General features: G+C 45.1%; 1 long non-coding RNA gene across 1 annotated transcript in view; it reads right to left on the bottom strand.

Moving 5' to 3' along the window:
* Positions 1 to 21,082, bottom strand: part of LOC133212702 (uncharacterized) — a 154,808-nt gene that overhangs the window by 7,700 nt on the left and 126,026 nt on the right. Inside the window, exon 2 of the long non-coding RNA XR_009725579.1 lies at positions 419 to 513. This is a non-coding gene — a long non-coding RNA (uncharacterized LOC133212702). The remainder of the gene's footprint in view (positions 1 to 418; positions 514 to 21,082) is intronic.

Genomic DNA, 21,082 nt, shown 5'->3' with positions numbered 1-21,082 from the left:
GCTTCTGTTTAGCAGATAGTCTCTCCTCTGACTCATGTATTGATGTGGCTATTAATAATGCAGTGTTATAAAAATCCATCCTTGTAGGAGGAAGGATGCTGTCAAGACTCAAGCAATTCCTTATTTTCAGTGAAATATGGGTAACATTTGTGTTGTGTTTTCAATTCCTCTTTTCAGGTTATTTTCCATTTCCACTTTAATAATAATCTTTATGCCTAAAAATAGCATCTCACTTTTACAACTGGAATGACCTTTTATATTACGTGTGGATTAGCACGGAAGAGCAACTTGTTCAGTTTAGAGCTGACAGTAAGTACTGCTGCTTTTACCTCTGTCACTTTTATCAGTTTAAGTTGTTCTCCATTACTACAAGTTTGCTCATGGGGAAACTGAGGCAGACAGCAAGAAAACCACTTACTTGGCACTGTCAGCAGGGTAGGGTCTAGGAGCAAGGCTAAGGATGCTGTGCTGGTTAGGAGATGCTATCTTCCTTGGAAACACAACCCTGGAGTCCTGAAAAATGTAATTCATTTAATCATTAGCATTTCTTTGAGTTTTTCTCCCCTTTCTTATCCCAAAATAGTGAAAATTGTCTCTCTGAAGAGGGGCTTCTCTTTCATATAGAGAATCACTGCAGTGTTACAAAAACTCCTGTTTCTTCAAAAAGCCATGGCTTGTAATTAATGGTCTTTGGTACAGCACCAACAGGACATTTTTAATTCAGGTTTCAGGTTCAGTCCAGCTGGGGATATTTCCTGTTCAAGCTGCCACAAGTATCCTTCTTAATTTTGTACTTTCTGGGAGCATTTGAATTCAGTAAGGACTACAGCATCAAGTACCACTTGATTTTAATATTAATAGCAGCTTCTTCTGATTCTGGAATTATCTAGCTTAGTTTAGGAAATACATTCTCCGTGGCAAAGTCCTCATCCCTTGTTTTACAATGGACTCCCGGAATATTTCAGAATTTCTGTTTCCTTGGACTGCTTCCTTCAAGAGCCCATGCTGATATTTGCTAAAATACTATAGGAACCACTTAGCAATTTCAAGCAGGATGTTTTTCTTGGCCCAATAGAATAAGTGTCCAGATGCTTTCTCCAAAAGAAGTCAAAGTGGTGCCATACTAAATGCTTAAACCTTTTAAAGAATAAATACTCCCTCCACCCAGCACACCTATCAGGGCTGATAGAAATGGGGATAAATGCAAGTTCAGCATTACAGATGCAATCCTACTCAGGCCATTGCTTCTCAGAAATCAACCTATATGCAAGCAAAGTTATCAGATTTTCTTGCTGCAGGGTTCAGGGCTATCCATGAAATAAGTTATACCTGCAGAAAGCTAGTAAGTCCTCTATGCTGCAGCCAAATGTTGGAGAGCAATCCGATAACCAAACCACCACACTGGAGGCACCTTGGCGTGATAAGCCATGGGAAGAAACAACAGTTCTGCTCCCAAGAGTTCAAACATCTTCAGTCAAATCAGACAAGCAGGAAGAGCACCTTAAAAAGTAAGAAGATATTAAAATAATCACTGAATGTTGCATCTGAATTGCCATGAAAGTCTTTTGTGCCATTAGAGTGCATTCTGGTGATGCCTTCTTACAGCCTACATGGATTAGAAGTGCTGAGGATGAAAACAAATGCTCTCTTCTGTGCATGTGAGCTCAGAAACTGGGATTTCTACAAGAAGCACTGCAGTCAAGACAGTCTGAGGTCACTGAGCAAGTCCGTAGTGACAAGGCAAGTCCAAGGTCTAGCTGGGTGGTTCAGTCCACATGTCAGGGTTTGGATCAATGGGGTGTGTGGCCACCACAGTTATGGCTGCAAGCAAGGACCCCAAAATATCACTCCACTGCCTTCTGTCTAAAGAAGGAGATGCAAAAGAAAAAGGGGAAAGCAACCCACAGACGAGCATCATGCTCTTCCTCATGCATGACCTAGCACCAGCAGCAGGGTGACCTTGCAGGCGGGAGCATGATGTGCACATTTGTGAGGTCTTTGTCTGCTCAGGTTGCATCATCCTTTGATCATCCTTGTGTGGCCAGCAGGGCTTGGAAAGGTAGGACCAGCTCGCCTCTTCATCCATGGCACTCAGCTTTTGGCCCTGAGCTGGTCATCTGGGAACTGCAAAGAACCAAGGCCCTTGGTAGGTGCTCATGTCTTGCAGCCCTCAGAGAACCTCCTCTCTACTGGGGCAAACATTCCTTCGTTAGAACTGACCTCCATCAGTAATTTTTTATTCAGAAAGTGTTTTAAAATCAAACAAAACACACGCTTAGGGTTTTCAGTCTGCTCTGTTGCCACCCTTGATGAAAGAAACACTTTTTCTTCCAGCTTTTGAAATGTTTTTCCCCCCCTTTGGCAAGACCTTGGGCTAGAGACATACTGAAATAAAGAACATCTCCACCCCCCACCTATTTTTTTTAAATAAAAGATTTTTTCTTTCCACTTATGATGGACTTCAGTTCTGCAGCTCACTCTAATGCCAATCAGTGCCAAGCATGGGCTGCCTGAAGATAGTTTTTTAAGGCTAACTGCGTGATCTCAGACCCTGGTTTACTGCCAACCTCCCAGTCAGTCTGTGATAAAGGCTGTATTTGGAATTGTGTATTTTTCACATGTCCTTCCCAACTGCAGTCTCATCACTACACTAATTCTACTCTTTTTCTTCTTAACTGTTCCCTACCTTGCTTGTAGAAGAAATATGATGCAGATGAGAAGGAGGGAGTATGTTTCTAGCACCCAGTAGGGTGAATCAACCACCATATCCAGCTTTACCAGGCACTGGATGCCAACCTGGAGCAAGACCTTCGAGCACAGCCTGGGCACTGTGGGGAAAAACTGCCCCAGCCATCCCCACCACTCTTTGCTTTACATTTTGCCTCCAGAGTGAGTCAGCAAATACAGACTATTTTTTGTTATATTAAAAACCAGCAGCAGTGATTAACTATGGAAGGACATCATGCCAAACCATGCTTGCATGCACTTTAACTTGCTTAACAGGAGCTAAGGAACATGCTGGTGCCAGCAGGACTAAAGCAAATAACAGCTTCTGATGGGGAGAGGGGAGGTTAAAGACACCAGGAAGCCGATATCAGGGAGGTAGTAGCTCAAACCAGATGAGCCAGCAGCAGAAGGGGTTGCCTGGCTGCACTCTTTGCTCCAAGCATTACCCTAATTCGGATGACTATGTGCAGATAACACTACAGCAGGCTCCAGTGTGGACCACATGCTCTTTTATCTGCTGGCACATGTCCTCTGACAAACCAGCCTCAGGGCACATGCGCCACCCGCTTGTACAGCATTAGGGTTGCTGCTTTGAAGGACTTCCAGAAAGCCCTGGAGGTCTCCATGTGAGTGAATAGAAGTCACCTTTAATGACCAGATGCAAGACAGCCTCTTAAGAGGCAGCTGCAATATCCTTTCCTCTGCCTCATATCAATTTCCATAAAATGGAATCTAGCTTCTCATCAATTCTTTTGCAATCACTGACCCATTTCCCTTATAAGAGGGAGCAAGAGCCATTGGAGCTGGCAGATATCTATTTTCTTCCAGGTTATGCCTTAGCCTCTCTCATCATGAGCTAACATGAAGTGTCTCTTCAATTTGTCCCACTCTTTCCATCTCCCTTGCATTGAGATTTCCTGCCAGCCTTGGAAGAAATATCCTGTGTCTCCTACATCTCCTTCAGGGATTGGGCTTGGAAAGCCATGATGAAGAAATGTTCCTGGAGAGAAAGTGGCTTTTCCCACAGTAGTTAGGCTGAGGGCTTGTGGATCACCTGGCAATTCCCCATCCCATCCCACCCTGCAAGCTGGACCAATGTCGAACCACCCCAGAAGCTGATTACCTGTACTGAGGCAAGTGTTAATTTTTACCTATGTTAAATGCTTCTTTGAATAATGTATTGGTTATTTATTCTGCCTGAGAGGAAGGTCAGAGCATGCATTTAAATGGAAATGCTCTTTGCAAAAGCTACAGAAAAGATCATTAATTACCTCTGCTTCTCAGCTGGACCAGATTCTAAAACTGGGCTGATCAGGAAGATCTTGTTATTTATTTTAGATTACACTAAACTTCATCTGCTTTGCAGAGGGTTTCCCAGAACATGCCTTAAGTTTGTCAATAACCTCAAGTCTGCAGTGTTCCCTTCTCATCACCACTCCCGTAGAGGTGGAAAGGGTTTCTCCACACTTTCATAAATACATTTGATGTGTGAAGCTCTGAGATTAAGGCACTCCAACATCCTTGCCTTCCCCCTGCCACAAGCCTTCAAGCTGCCCTTTGCTGAGTGAGGGCTGCTGCTGACTTGCACCATCTTCAAAGAGCAAGCACCCAAGGTGTCCTGAATAAACAAGAACAAGCAGGAGGCTAAAAAATAATGTGAACTAGATAACTGGGCCTTAACTGAAAGTGAAGTACTAGCAGGCCTCCCTGGGATGGTATCATTGGAGGAGGTCTCCAAACATGCTCAGCTTTGTGGTACTATCAGAGCTGCACTAATACATGACTGATTTTCCAACAGCACCCTCCAGAAAGAGATACTTTATTTCCTGACAAATCAAAATTAAAGGCACCTCTGATTTTTTTTTCCACTAAAAGCTATAGCACTTCTCATTTGTTGAATTACTACATTTTAATCTACTTTTCAGTAAAACCCTATTAGCAAGGTTTTGGTGGGACAATGGGAAAAAGACATGACCCTGAAACAGTCCACCGCTGAAGACAATCAATCACTTTTTCTACCCTGAAAGTAAGATTTTTTCAATTAAAAACCACAAAAGTTTTGTGCTTTTTTGGTTAAATCCTGCCAGCTCTGCTTGTGCTAACACCAGCATGTACATATGCAACACAGATTTATCCTGGGACTACTGTAGAAAGCCAGATTTGGGTGGGTTTGATCCCTTATAAAAAAAATTGTTTGTTAAACCTAATAGCATCTACTTTCCTCCTAAAATAATGTCTGCAGCAAAATGATCCTATTGGGATCCATATGAAATAGCAGCACCATATAATTAACTGGAATACGGTAGAGATATTGGGGACTTTGGGTGATGATATTGCAGAACTGTTCTCTCATACAGGCAAACAGATCACTGTATTACAAAGGGGAAGACAAAGGATTATTATTATTGTGTTGAAGAGAGGCTTGGTTTAATACACAGTAGTGAAAGGAAACCTACAAGTGAAATAAAAATCCTCTAATTCATATCCATACTGTTAAAATTACAGATAAAAGAGTGATCTTGGATGTTCAAAAGGCAAGTAAAATAGCAAGACAGATAAAAATAATATACATATGGCTGATACCCAAAGTACCTCAGACAAACCCTATTGGATGAAAGAGTTTATCATGAGGGAGAGGAGGGGGAGGCTGAATGTATAGGCCACAGCAGAAGAGGATGAATTATTTTATGGGCTTTCATACTTAATGGTCCAGTTGGAAATGACATGAAAGTCCACAATTTTCAAGGTGACTGGTTTGATCTGTCTCAAACAGACCCTCCATCATCACTGGCCACTCTTGAAAATCTCAGCGAGGCATTCTGAAGTTGTCCCCAGAGACCTGCTGAGCAAGAGGCAGCATGTCTCCACGTATGGCCCCAATCCAAACTCTTTAAGCAAAGGCTGATCTCAACAACGTTTCTGCTCTCTAGATTGGATTCAAAGAGTTCTTTCACCTTTTCTGGCCCAGCAATAAAAATATTTTCATTCAGGAACTAGGGTTTGGGGTTGTTTTTTGTTGTTGTTGAGTCCTATGCTGTGAGTGCTTAGATGGTGTCCACATCGGTGATTTTTGTCTTGGATGCAATAAAGTCATTAGTGACTTCAGTCATTTTTGCATGTCCAACCTCTAGCAGCTTGTGCATTGCAATTGCTGTGATGATGGCAGGCAAGAATGGCCCAGGTACCTGCTATAAGGCAAGTTCCTAGCCCCACTCTGAAGCCTCACATGAGCAAGGCAGCAGCTAAGGCTTCCTCCTGACTGACCCCTTCTCCTTCAGAGGGAAGCGAAAGCCCAGCAGAACAACCAAGACCCCCAGCAGCAGACCCTGCTTTGATCTGCCATCAGTTGATCTCTCTTTAAATGAAAAAGACTTTCAGCAGCATCTTTAGCATAGCAGGAAGACTCCAGGGCTAAGTGGGACTCTGCTCTGGGCCACCCTCTCTGCGTGAGTGATCATCAAAATGAGGGTACCCCACACCTTTTCTTAGGGGCTTTCAGTTTCACAGACCTCAAATCCTGGGGCAGTCTGGTACCCATGGGCAAGGCAGTGGGATTTCTGAGCTCCAGCAGCTCAGCCAAAAGACAAAAAAATCCAGAGTAATTTGATGAAAAGGCCCTCTGGACTCCTCCAGCACTTGCAAGTGCTAATTGCCAGTAGTCCAATTACATTCATGTCTCTGATGGATTTAATTGCCTAGTTGCTGAAGAGAGAAGTGACCTATTATGCATTATTGTTTACAGCAAATTAGTTCAGGAATTCCCATCTTTCTGCCTGTCATGCTCAGAGGGCAAACTCCCTCAGCTCTGCCACAGTCAGCCAAGGACTTCACTGGCTGCAGCAGATGCAGGCTCATTCACAAGGAAAAGCTGAGCAAAGACATGTCTAGGGCAGAAACACAAACCTGTGCTTGGTAGAAGAAAGCTCTGAGCTGACAAGGATCAGAGAGAAAAGGCAGTAATAGCTCAAAGATAAAAAAATGCCCAAGAAGCTACAGTGTTCCTGCAGCAGCAGATGAGGGGGGCTGGCACGCACACCTACAGGTTAAAGCTCAGACCTGAGCTCAGATGAAGCTGGTGGAGCAGAGGATGGGTGAGTAGAAGTCCCAGATGAGGCTGCTCAGGGCAATGAATGTCTATAGTGCTTTCATAGCTTCAGAGAGAGCATGTTTGCTTCTTGAGAAGGCTCTAAAGGAATGTCAAAGGAGACAGTTACAGGACCTCTAGGCAGTTTGAAATCTAAGAGAATAAAAGGAGCAGGGAGGGAACATTTTCTTTTACAGGACATATATGGGGCTGGGCTGAAAAGATGTTTAGGACAATTTTGTACTTTTTTCTAAATGGGGTAAAAATTTGTTTCTGATGGCTCTAAACCTCCCTGCCAAACCAAGGGGGTCTGCCTATCAGGCAGACTGAAGTTCATCTTCCCTCCTGTTATTCACACTGGTGAGGTCTTTCAGAGGTGCTGTGGCTCCTTGCAGTACTTCTGTGGGAGCTCTTATGGCCTTCAAGAGTCAGCCCTGGGTAGTCAGAGCTGGAAAACAGGGCTGTCCCCTCCCTGTGTACAGCAAGGCTGTGCGCAGCTCTCCAGGTTTGGTTGCTATTGTACATGGACAGCACTAGGACAGCATTATCCAGACTGTCACCTAGAGATGAAAATAATTAAAGCAGGGGAACACAAGAAGCTTCAAAACAGGCCTGCCCTTGACTTGCGCTATATATTTCAGCAGGCCCATAAAAAGATCAGGGAATTCACTCAAGCATGCATAGTTATAAGCATAAAAGAGTGGTGGTATTATATTTATTATTAAAGCCCTTTAAAGCCCCCTTTTTGCAGATGAATTCTGAGCCTCTAGGGAAAGTCAGAGATGGGATATTTAGTAAAAATGTTATTAAAAATAGAAATTGTTTCCCATGACTTAACCTTATTGCCTAGGGGGAAATCACTTAGGTGATGTTATTGGAGAGCGTGCAGTTACAAGACCATGATTGCTGTAAAAGAGTACACACAAAGTTTCTGGAATAGCAGCAATATTTCTGCTTCCAGGAAAGCAAATCTATTTGTGCACCACACCTACTGCCTCCAGCCCCACTGTCATCCCCATCCCCTACTGAGGAGGGATTTTTCCTTAAGTCCACATGCTTTTAACCAACCGACAGTCCCTTCCACAGCTCTTCATACCCCAACAATTTATCATCATCATGTGTCAAGTCTGCAGGTCCAAGATGTGACCAGTTCACCCTCCTTGGTCTGAGGGACTTGGGAACAGTAGCATGCAAAATGGTGTCATGGTTTCCTTGCTGCTCTAGCTCCAGCCCAACATTATTAATGGAAAGTTTTTTTCCTAACCAAGTTTTCTTCAAAACCTGCAAAAAAGTTCAATTATGACAAGTTGGTGTTTTCTGACAGAAAACCTCCTCTGCCCCACAGCCCTGGCCAAAGGCTGTTTGTCAAAGCAGCATCAAGTGTGATTCCCCCCTGGAAAGATGTCCTGACGCTCTTTGAGAAATATGGCTCCAGAGGCAGTGGAAATGCCAAGGGGATTGCTAAGCTGATCAGATTGTTTCTTGCCTTCCTCCTGGGGTACGCATCAAGGAAGATGGGCAGATATTAGACATTCATCACAGGCACTTGTCCCTTCAACACCTGACATCGGTGCAGCAAAACAATTTTTGATCACTTGAACATAATGTCACTGCAATCATTGTCTGGAATGTAATTTTGTCTTAAAAAAAAGGAGGGGGGGGGAGAAGAAGGATAAAAAATAAGCCTCAGAAGTCTCTCTGCTTTAGAAAAGCTGGCCATGAAGGTTTGCTGTACATATTAGATCTCAGCAAATTCTGTAAAGCCCTCCCCGCCACCTGCATTTGGACATTTTCCTCTTACTTAATGATATTCCATCAATTATATAAATTCACAGATACTGGAGATCAGTATTAGGGAGTTCAGCTTCATTATTAGTACTGTTATTGTCCTTTGGAGACTAAGCTAATGGCTATTTGTCTTCTTCAATTCAATTAACAACAATCCTCTCTGGACACCACATAGGCTGCACTCAGTGACATGCCGCTACATCCCCTCCTCCATCAGGACATGACCCCCATCTCCACAGACAAGATCTGTCTCCTCTCTTGCCAGCTGCATGCTATATATTTTAGCAGTGCATCAGGAAATGGCACACTAAATTATCAAAGAACTAAACTGGGCAGGGCTTGAGCCAAGAAAAATCCATTTATTGATGGCCATTCCCCCTCTGAAGTGCTCAAGTAGGTTTACAAGACAGGAACATGCCTTTCCCTACCAGCCAAGAAGACTCTTCCCAATGAGGATAAGGTCACCTCTTCCAGCAAAAGATGAAGGGTAGAAACTGAAGGTTGGGGCCAGACTGAGGAAGGACTTTCAACATTCTTCAAGAAAATGGAGCTTACAAGCTGCTCTGATATGCAAGTAGGGCTCTTTATAAATGCAGATCATGGATCTTTTATTTCCCCCTTATCCCTGGCTTGTCCTCTACGAATGCTCTTGTTGGTAAATTCAAGGAGCCTCAAGCAGGAATTGTTAAAAACAAGGATGTTCCTCCATGATGTTGTTACTTTCCAGCATGTAAATAGTCCCCTCACTTCCGCAGAACCCATGGCTTGTCTTTATGTCCTCATCCCTTTCCAGTTTCAACTCTGCAAGGGCTTTAATTAGAGCAAAGCTTATACTGAGAAGGTGTGGGATCAACTCACAATTTATGGGTATGGAGAGCATATGGGAACAGACAGGAAAGCTGGGCAGTCTTCTCACCAGCCAGTATTCAAACTTTTCACAATAAGAGCTGCTACTGCAGTTTGTCTACAGTGATAACGCACTCCACCCCTTGAACAGCCTCCCCAAGGCTTGTTCCCTAGAAGGTCCACCAAAAAACAGTATTTGGTTTGTTAACATGTCCTTTTGCTTTAACAAAAGCAGAATCCATCCTGCCTGCCCCTGGAACAAGCACAGCCGTGTGCTGCTGCCACTGTAAGTAACAATGACAGGATCACTGAGACATAACAAGATTTATCACTTTCTCCTGAAGAACAATTGCCTGCTTGCTGTCCTCAGTAAATAATGTTCTGCCTGCATCATCTGGGGACATCATTAACCCAGGAGACAATGACACCACTTAACCTTTCATGGGCTCAGTCAGCTCCCCTAAGCTGCCCAAGATGTATGGTTACTCAACAAGTCCTTTCAGAGATGAGGTGAGGATATGATGCCAAAATTCACACACAGAAAAAGGAACACAGCACAAACATCGAATATCATGCAGGGGACAATGGCACATCAAGCTGTTTCCCAGCTCTCATCTATAGACATGACCCCTTCACAGTGCTCTTCCCACGGAGTGCCTGGGATCCCATCCACAAGCACCTCAGTGACTTTTTCAGGCAGGGCCCAGACAATCTGGTCCTGAAGTGTGCCAAGACTTTGGCTTGTCTGGTACTGCCTCCTCACTATCCTTAATAGCTCCAGACTGCTTCTTCACTGTCTATAACCAAAACATTGGATTTATTAATGCATTTTAAATTAGCAAACTCAATCTCCAGGGGAAGATGTCTTGCATCTTAATGACCTTTGCTCTGAACCTTTGCCAAATTGCTCTTTATACTGTAAACCTGTATCCTCAACCAAGTTTTTCGATGACCCTTAACTCACAAGCTGAGCATCCAGGGCAGGGGAGGCTGGTATGGGTGAGGAATCTGGTAAGTGGATGTCATCTGAAGCATAGTCCAAGCTGGTGCGAAAGTTATAAGAACTCATTTGAGTATGAGCAAGTCATAGAAAGCTTACAAAGCGTCTGCACAGTTAAAGAAGTGCTGTAGGAAAAGCTTGCTGGAACACAGCAATGGAGTTCAGATGATCACGGGAGATGGGGAGGGCTGAGCAAAGCTACATGCCTAAAGCATGCTGGGACAGGAGGCAGCCTGACTGCACACACCAGCCCTCTTGTTCTCAGGGACAAGGAAAGGACCACAGTTATTTTTCTTTGGAGCCTTGTTTATGCCAGTTCACAGCCATGTTACTTACAGCATCTCTCCAGGAGGTGCCTCTTTGCAAGCCACACCTTTCCAGATCAGTTTGTATTATCAGAGGCCAGCACAAAGACCTGTTTTTCCCTAGGATTTAGTGACATTTGAATCAACGCTTTCAGATGAGAGTAACACACTTAAATGTTATGCTGTTTGTTTCATCAGATCTCCACAGGCATTTCATGGCTTCAACATGGTTTCAATTATTTTCTGTATCCCTCCAGTTCCAGATCTCACTTCAATCTAGCCACTACAATTGAGCTGTTCCATGCTGATGGGTGCTGCAGGAGCCCACAGTCCTTAGCTCCACGGCAGGATCCACTTCCCACCTCTGGGAGGAGCAAGGGTTGAACCTATTTCCTTTTATCCCTTGCTTTGGGACCTGTCAACAGCTCCAACAGCTTCATGGTTTATTACGCACACAGCTCTATAGATCTATACCTTCAAAATGCGTTCAAAGGTGCTGTGTGCCTAATGCCAGCTGTTCTTTGATTTTCTGGCTGCTCTGTCACACAACCTGTTAGTGATGCCATTTGTCTCCATCCTCCTCTGAAGGGCACATCCCAACGGCGCACAATTGCCAACAGTGGCTGTTTCCCTGCTCTCACCCACACGTAGCCTTATCTTCACTATAACCAAGCAACATCATCTCCAGAGGAGCAGGAGGACCTGGCATGAAAATCCTCTCAGAGCAGAGAGTAGCAGATGCTAAATATTCATACAGCTATTGGTTTTCATCACTGTGCTACATACGCAGGAGGTATTTATGCTCCATTGAGTCTCCTGATGAGCACTGCATCCTCAGCTCCTTTGGATAACCATACAGAGGCAAAAGTACCCCAGAACTTAGCAGTGCTGGTGCAAACATCAGCATTAAATGCTGTACTAGAAACACATGTGTGAGACTTATTCCCACAGCAGGACATGTATTAATCCTTCCTGACTTCTCCACTTATTCACATCCTTGTCCTTCTTTCTGGGCAGCAGCAAATGTGAGTTTGCCTTAAAGGCCCATGGTCGTCCCTTTACCATGCGCCAGGCATGCAGCCAGACCTCCTGCTGCTCAGTAATGCCTCCTTGAGCCTGCTGAATGATGTATACCCACCCCTTTGGCTTAAACTGTACTCTGAGGGACTTGGGAAGAAGCTTCAGCAATGTTGCATGACTCAGTCCTCCCCCTTAGATCTCCCTTCTTGGAGGAGAAGCATGAGCCTGCCCGTGACCTCCAGGAAGGTCTCTCACATGGTCCTGTGACACTGCAGGTCCACTGCAGCAAAGAGCACCATAGAATTTCTGCCCTCCATGCAATACTGTGCTGGCACCTATGGTTTGCCAGAACTGGGGCTATTGCTGAAGCCCAAAATCAAGATTGTCATCCTGCTGCTCCTCCAGAAAACACCTGAGCTGCAAGGAAGTGTTTCCTGAGTTGAGTGCAAGATGTGCACAAGAGATGCAGCCCTAGCAGGGTGTCCCACAGCCTGGCTGTGTACCTCACCTCACAAGGTTCCTAGCAGAGCTGTCTCACCCATACCAACTCTTTTTACTTTGACCCTCTCATATGAGGTTTTGGGCACAGCCACCATTAAGATGTCTCAGTGAAGAAGTGAAGACCTTGCAAAGAGGCTTGCATCACATGTTCAAAGCTGTCATGATTTGCTTTTGGTTTTCCCTCCTGCACATGATTTATTTTGATAAGTCAGGCACTGCCCCACTTTCCCTGTGGGTTGCTCAGTTCTTATTAAGTGGACAGACACAGCAGACCAGCTTTTTGGGGAAAGACGGGCTCGTAGAAAAGAGGGGTTTGGAAGCCTTTTCTCCGCCTTCTTCCTCCAGGCAAGACAGAACAATCATTTAATGCAGCTCGGTTTCCTGGTTTCACAAACTCTTATCAACCATGGAGACTTGCTATTGCTACTCCTCCACCTTATGTCATTCCTCTACCTTACCCTTTTCAGTAATCAGCCTAACTTACCAGCAGCACTCCTAAAAGTAGCAAGAGGTGTAGGGTCCCTGCACAGTACAGGTTGGGAACCTCTGTGGGGCAAGGCCAGGGTCCAGAGACACCTTGCATCTCCCCAGAAAACCTCAAAGGCTCATGCTGCACAGGTAGCATTTCAAAGCCTCTGAGAGAGGAGCCATTCATTATGCCCCTTCTCCCTTAACACAGTCGTTGCTGTCCTGCATCCCCAAGCACCAATATCCAGCAGTTTTTCTAAACCAATTTATCATTGGGTTGTTTCACCCAAGTCAGCACATGCCCCTCTGCTCAGGTTACTGGCAGATCGATTGATGTCAAGGCCTCTGAGAAGCTACTTGCCAGGTCTCAGGGTTTCAATTCCCTTCCTCTGTCAGTGAGATGTGGGAAAAAGGAGGGCAAAGCCCACAGGAATATCAAGTGCCAAAGACAGCCAAGCACCCTGCAAGGGGTTGCTGGTCCGGCTGAAGGGCTTTAAGGGGTGCAAGGACAGCGTGCATGAGCTCTATACATTCCCCAGGAGCAGCCTGCAGTTGCTCACTCCACCTCTGCTTGAAAACCAATGGCAATCATGCACATACAGCAAGCAATGCACCCTGCACAGTGACATACAGCACCTACCCTTCTCCAACAACTTGTATGCTTTGGCCCTTGCATGATGCTGCTCAGGTTTGGTACCACATGTGGCCTCCAGCTCTGCCTACCCACATCAGGTTGGGATTGAGGTGGACCCTGCTCTAACAACAATGCTTCCCATTTTGAGCTGTGGGGTGGGAGCTCCTCCACCCCATGGCCTCCTGAATAAGTCTCAGTTCAGCCCCTGTAGTGATTCCGGCCTCAGCTCTTTTGGCCCCACAAAGATGGCCCCATTGGAAATGGAGGTTAGGGTCTTCCTATTTCTCACACTCAAGAGAACCACAGTGAAACATTCCAGTGAGATTTAGGCTGATTTTATGCTGCATCCTTCTTTCGTTCTGGAAGACGAAAGGTGCTTAGTGAGACCTAGGGGAACCAGTGAGTTCCCCATCTGTCACTACATGGAAAACCTGACAGGGTGGTACTGGGATTTAACCATCTGGACAAATAACAAGGACATTTAACACTTCACCCTCTTCCCCTGTGAGAAGGACACAATAATGTGGCAGGCATTTCTCAGGAGGAAAATACCTGGGGGTCACAACCCAGCAGTTTTCACACTCAGGGTTCTGAATAGATTTCTTCCCATCCCAGTCATCCTCCTGTATATGCAGTTGGTCCAAGCTCTATTTTCTAAACGCACCGGAGTGTTTGCTGAATTCTCAATTAGATACAAAACCTCTCAAGGAGTGAGACAAAGCCTCCAGAAGTGGTTTTATGGCATCCAAGACACAAAGCCCTCCTGCTCAGAAGCACTTTTCTGACAAATACCCATTCCCTAGTTATCCAAGTACATTTTCAAACCAAAGCTGTAGCTGTGAGAGGTGACGCGGACAGAAGACTGGACTCTTACCCCTCTTTGGTGCTCTGCCTGGAGAAGACCTTCAAAGAAATCAAATGGAAATTTCTATTTATTTTACTCCCTGCCATGATGAAAAGCTCTTAACTGTTGTGGGGTGGCTACGCAAGGAGAGCAGGACACCACACGTGTGACAGAGATTTCATTGTTCTTATCAAGGAAGATGCAAACCAACCAGTATTAGTAAGGTAATTTCCTGGCTTAGTCTCCTTGTTTGAGGGACAAAGCACTCACCTCCAAATGGGAATAACAACAGCAAAGAGGCAGTGAGGGGACAAAAGTTAAAGCAGTGCCACTGGAAAGATTGGGACAGACTTCATCAGACCCATGATAGAACTGCCACCTATCAGCAAAATCCAGTAAGATAAAGAGCTTTAGTTATGCACTGTCATGGTGTATTAAATAAAGGTGTCTGCCCTCAAGCCCTCATTCCTCAAGCCCTTCACCCTGCTCCCCTTGGGAGGGGTGGGTATACATCATTAGAATGGCACACCAGCCTCAGACCCAAAGGGTCACGCTACCCAGAGTTGGTGAGCTCAGCATAGTATAAGCAACTCCGCTGAGATGCATCAGAGTGACAGTTAAGGTCTTTGCCCTCTCCATTAGCTTTATTTTAATTTGAAGCTGCACTGTTCATTACTTCCATTATATCCAGTCTCAGCTGGCTGGCACGATGCTTTATATTGCTGCTGACTTTGGGCAAGAGCCTGATGCTCTGGTCTCTGGGGTCTCAGCTGCATGCATGTTATGGCAACAAACTGGCCAGCAGTGATTCCTGGGCATTGGCTTTAGCACGTGCAAATGCCATGGGTCTGCTAGGACACTGCTACGCTCCATCACACCAAACCATATTCATCTCTGTATCAGAAGGCAGCTGTCAGGGATAGTCCACACTGTTTCCATTCTCTTGCACAGAAATGCTTTAATTTACTGAAGGATGGAGTCAACATGACGTGTACCATCAGAAGTCCAGTTAGTCTGCTGTAAGACAAGTTTCCAAGCATCTGCTCAGCTTCTGGAAGCTTATATAACTATGAAGCTAGCCCACAGGTAGCCCAAGACCACACGGTTCAGATGCTGGAAAGCAGCCTCTGACTGCAGCAACGAACTGGAGAAGCTGGGTCATCACTGATCAGTCTGGAGTCCCTGAGCTAAGTGCTCTTCCAGTGGCGTACCTGCCCAACTTCCCAAAGTTTCTGGAAAGCTTCAGAGGAGCTACTTGTATCAGGAGCATAAGGATCCTCAACCTCTACCACAATATTGTGGTTCTCTCCCCAGGACTCCCCCCATCAAAGGGAGGTTGGGAGAGAGTTGGAAATGTAGATATTTTCCAGCTGCTTATTTCCATGCATTGAAGCACCTGCTCCCTACTCTCCCCAGCCCTTCTCCCAGGAAGCCAGCCCGGGCAGGCAGTCCCTGGGCTGCTCAGGATTACAAAGAAATCACTGCAGCTGGCACAAGACAAACCCCGAGCCTCCTCTCACTAACCACAGCACACAGTCTTATGCTTTGCTTATCTGAAGGGTCATTTGCCATGTGGTTCAGTGCTGGAAAGCAAAGCCCTTTCAAAAAGGGAATTTGGAAGCCATACCTCAAGCTAAGAGGCTGCTAGAGAACAAATACACTACACTGCACAAATAAGGAGGGAGCTGTAGGAAAGCTGAACATGTGCTTTAAGACAAGTTGATCTAAGAAAGATTTTCTGCTATCCTTTGATATAAAGGAGGAAGTCTTGAAGTACAATCTTTCCTTGGTAAAAAATGCTAGTCTGCAGCTACTGACATTTCTAGCCCATATATTTACAAAGATCCTTGAGCAGAGACAGGGCAATTTGCTGGGATGAACACTTAGAAAACTAAAGCAGGTTTCTTCACAGAAAACACATTAATATGCTCCCCATATCAAAGGCCATTACCTTCGACTTCAGTTCATGTGGGCACCCAAAGGAGCCTAACAAATACAAAAGTATTATTAGCTTACACAGTCGGGACAAAGCAGCAGCTAGGGAAGAATAAAGCAGGATGCAAGAGGAGGCCTCTTCAGCATGACAAGGATCTTCGCTTTTTGCAAGCGTGGCTCAGACACCGAAGTATCCACAAAAGCCAAACGTGGAGAGCTTATATCCACAGCTCTGAGCCTTGTCGGCCAGGAAAATCCTAATCCAACTGCTTTCTGCAGTAAACCATTAATGCTGGGAGAGTTCAGATACCCATCACACATAACATTTCCCTTTCATCAAGGGATGATAGAGCTGGACGTGGCTGGGCAGGGGACCTGCAGAGCTGTGGAACAGTGGTGCAGGCTCCCATGAAGTATTCCTCCCAACACACTCAGAAGAGAACAAAGCTGAAGTCCTAAAGGCACTGAGCCAGAGAAGAAAGAATTCTCATTGCACAGGGAGTCTCTGCCCCAGATGAACTCTACTGGAGAAATCCTGCTTTTCTATTGGAAGACAAATTTGACAAGTCCTATGCCTCAGCCAATCTAGGGTTCTATCAAACAGGAAAGACCATTAAAATGTAAAACTGGATTCCAAATAAAACCTAAGATACCCAGGCCAGGCTCCTGCATTGTGCCAATACAGCTGCAGGGTCAGGCACATTTTGAGGTGGTGACGACTGCTTGGCAGATTCTGTGTTCATGCTGCAGGCTGACGCGTGGGGATTTGGAGTCCCACTCCAATGCACTTGTCCCACTTTGCAACCTCCTGATGGGGTGTACAGCTGTCCCAAAGCAAATCTATACCTGTACCAAGTGCCTGCTGTTGTAGGAGGCTCACAGGTACAAGAGTCATTGAAGCTCCTCAGAGAGGAGGCTCAGAGCTGTGTTTTGAACAGAGCCAGAAGGAATTTTTAGATCAATGTATGTATCTGCTGAGAACAGGCTTAAAAAACAACCCATTTTAGTAATACTTGAAGTACCTTTTGGGGGTAGATCAGTTACACTGAAGTAGCTGACAACTGAAAAGCATTCTCAAGCAACTAGTTTTCATCAAAATTAATTTTGAGACCCTTAATTCAGGCACATTAAGGGATATGCTTGTCAATAAGGTTACATAGTACCTTGTAAACTAAATATACAGATTCCCACTCCCGTCCTACCAATACTGCAGTTTAAGTACAGACCACTCAGCCATGGAGGTGAAAAGTACTAAACCAGCTTCTGAAATGAAACGGATCACAAGGAAAATCCTAGCAGTCAGTGTTAAAAGGTTTTGTGTTGCAGTAAACCATATATTTTTGTTTTGATTTAATGTTAATATATTTATACATTGTTAGTGCAGTTTGTTGAAGCAGTTTCCTTGCTTGCAAAAGCCTGGGTTTAGCAAATATTGGCTGGTTAACTATGTTGTTACTTAGCAACCCTAATTGGATTTCAAACTGGAGATTTTTGTTTTGGAAATATTACCTGTGTCACTTAACACTATGAAATAAGTTCCTACCTTCATCATGCAGATAAACCCAATCAGCATTCCTCAGTTCACAGGGGCTTAATGTTGTTTACCTGCTTCTAAAACAAGAACTGACACCTTCCCTTCCTCCCAGATCAAGACCTGCAATATTTCACCAGCGTTTGGAAACCCCAGACCAGCATAAGCTCTTGCTGCAAGCATCAGCTCAAGTGGCCACCATGGCCACCTCATGACAACACTGACCCTGTCCCCAGGCAGAGTGCCAGTCCTGCAAGTTTGGCATGTCCCAGCTCTGCTGGTGAGCACATCAGAGGTAGCTCCAGACCAGGCAAACTGAGCTTAAATGTAGCTGCTGGGCCATTGGCAAAAGGTCCATGGGTAGAGATCCCAGCTAAGGATGGTCAGAGCAATGAAGGTACACCCAGGTCCCTGGCACCATGGCTGCTCTGCTGACCCCTGCCTGCCTGTTACAGTCCACCAGCCACTCCATAACTATCAAGATGGCCAAGACAAGCAAGGAGACCTGATGCAGCCCACAAAAGGACATCAGCTCCAGAAGCCTAGGACCTCTGACCTAGAACACCTCTGTAGGCTTTGAGACTTGGGTGTACCAGAATCCCCCATTCCTCCAGATGAAAACCTCCTCCAGCTGAGCCAGAAATCATCCCACTACACACAGCTGGGATATGAGGAAGAAAGCTTGGTAACTGCCACCTCTGAGAACCAGTGAGGAATTGTTCTGGCATTAGCTAGAGGCAAGGACAGGCTGACCAGGTCTTGACACAGCCATATGCACATTCCCGCTGTGCTGCTGCCTCACCCATCATTATTCGAGCTGAGGCTGGGGAGAAGGAAAGAGAGCACTGAATTAAGGGCCATTCTGCATCCCATGAGCTCAATGTATCTGTTGCTGGAGGCACCAGCCTGTGGAATGAAGCTTGCAGGTCTCTTGAAGATGGGGTGGACTTTCTCTTCCCACCATCTTCCTTTCCCCTTTCACCATGCCCATCTGAAGTAGAGCCAATGGAAGGGCCCTCTTGGGCTGGCACCTCAGTGGGCTCATTTATGGGGTGAGCAAGAGGCAGACTGAGCAGCAGACAAATCACCCCTTTCCCCTGGTTAGACAATGCCATAACTAGGGGATGCCCAAAAGTGCTGTCCATCTGCCTGCAGCTCAAAGCCTCCAAGTAGATGTGGATCTGCTGTGCAAGGCTAGTGAGCAAACAGCAGTGTGAACTCCAGCAAAGTTTTCCAGGTCTGTGGAGGTTTATTTCTGGTGTGAGTGGAAGGAGGCTGATGTTATGCCATTTAGCAATGCTAACGGGTAAGCCAAACGTTAAACTAATTACAGCCTACAAACTGCACAGTAACACTCTGACTTCCACCATGTGCCAGTGATCACAGGGAATGAGCATTGATTGGTGGCAGGGGCCCTGCAACACCCCTGCCACACCTGCTGCCCCCTGTCACTACCCACTCAATAGCAGGGAGCACTCCTGGTCCTCCTACCTGCCTGCACATCAACCCCTGCTCCAGCACTGCAATCCACACAGGAGGTCTGAAAGTTTGGCAAAGGCCATGGGAGGCACAGAAGGGAGTTAGGTCTCGTAAGAATCAAGCATTTTGGGTTGTGCTGCATAGGAGTTTTCTACCTGGCATTGCAGAAAGAATTCATTCTGGCTGGATGGCTTCTTATGAAGCCAGTTATCTCCTCAGAGATGTGATGAGTGAGGGAGTTAACAATTAAAGAGAGATGTTGAAGTTCTTGTGCAGCACAGAAAAAGAAGGGGCAATTACAGGGAAGTGTCAGCCTGCAAACTAGGCTTTTTATACTCTAAAGATGTTAATCTCCATGTTCAGGAGGGATGAGGGTAAGACCCTGAGAGTCTAGGGGTATGGAAGAATGTGGGAACATGTTGTCCTTAGCCCCATGCAAAGGGAAAAGTCCAGTCCCTATCATGCCAGAGTGATGCCATGCTCTGAGCACTGGCAAAGCTGTCCTGTTCAACAGGTCATGCAAATGCAGCCTGCTCAGGTACATGCACTTCCTTCCTTGCTGCTTTCTAGACTGTGCCCCAAAACCACTTCATGGTAACTCTACACACCTTGAGACTAACCTAGAAGATGGCAGGAACTTCTTGGTCTTACTTGGGCTACTCCTTTGCAGCAAAAGGGTCTCCAGGAGGTTTGGCAAGAAACTCTAAAGCAGAGGAGGATCAAATGAAAGGAGAAACAAAATCATCTCAGGTGAGCCCTCTGATTTTGAGCCGGGCCAAGAAAATGCCATGGATTGCTTCTTGATGTTGGAAGAAAGTCCACTGGTGACTGCGGTGTACTGAAGGGCTGTTTTCCTTCAGGTGGAACTAAACCATTTATTCAGAGGGGAAACGGGCAGGAAAAACCAACGTTATTCTGCTGAGAGTTAAATGAAAGTAGATTTATTTTGTCTTTGTTCCAGTTCCCAGGAGATGGTGTTGACTTACGTGTTGGAAAACCAAACCCTGCAAACAGCGACTCTGAATTGTTGTATTAAACCTGCCACCTCCCCCTAAAGCCCTCAAGCAAACAAAAGTCTGATGGAAGCTGCTGATTTTTTCTTGACTCAAACCAATCTGCTTGTCAGGTTCCAAGTGCATTTTACAGTGGTTGAGGGTTTTTTTTTGTTGTTGATGGATGATTTTAGCAAACCAAATGTTGAAGAAGAGCAGATCTGAAAGTAAAAACATTTCTCCAATAAAACTCAGGTTTCAACTGAAAGTTGTCAGGGAGTTTTCAACCAGGATTAAGCTACAATTATAGGGGATCTATTTTAACTGAGAATTAAAGAGTGTGCTGAAAGAAATATTGTTGTGTTCTGTTTGAACACCCACAACCCAAAGAACATCCTTTATCTTGAAATGCACATTAGTTTTACCTTACATTATTACTTCAGAAGCACTGCTCTGTTACAGCTGAGGCTTTTGCACTATATGATATCTGCCAGTTGATCTTCCTTTGCTAAGCCCTCCAGCATACCTAGACAGCTACTATTTTAAGATCTTAAAATGATATGAAAAATAAAACGTTAAGAGAACAAGTGGGGCTCTCTGCACAAACGTTACCTTTACAGCCCTATCAGCATTCAGCTCAGCTTCCAAATGACCCTGATAGGCAACAACGTTCTGTACATTCCCACAATTGAACAGCATTTGAACTTGTGTTAATAGCAATAGAACAATTATCTGAAACAGGCAACCACTGAGTAAGCAAGCCGTATCATCGAGAGTCAATATTGGTGCAAATAAAGATTTACCCTTACAAAGGAAAGGGAGTAAATTCTTCAATGTAAGGGATAAACATTCTTTATTTTACTAGTGGCACCATAAAATCAGCACATTAACAGTATATTGAATGACAGAAGCAAATAGCCTCTGAAAT

This window comes from Neopsephotus bourkii, unplaced genomic scaffold (assembly GCF_033783945.1).
Source record: "Neopsephotus bourkii isolate Nb327-2 ecotype Australia unplaced genomic scaffold, CSIRO-AGI_Nbou_v1 NB_739, whole genome shotgun sequence".
NCBI classification, from domain to species: Eukaryota; Metazoa; Chordata; class Aves; order Psittaciformes; family Psittacidae; genus Neopsephotus; species Neopsephotus bourkii.
This window is presented reverse-complemented; position numbering and strand designations above follow the sequence as displayed.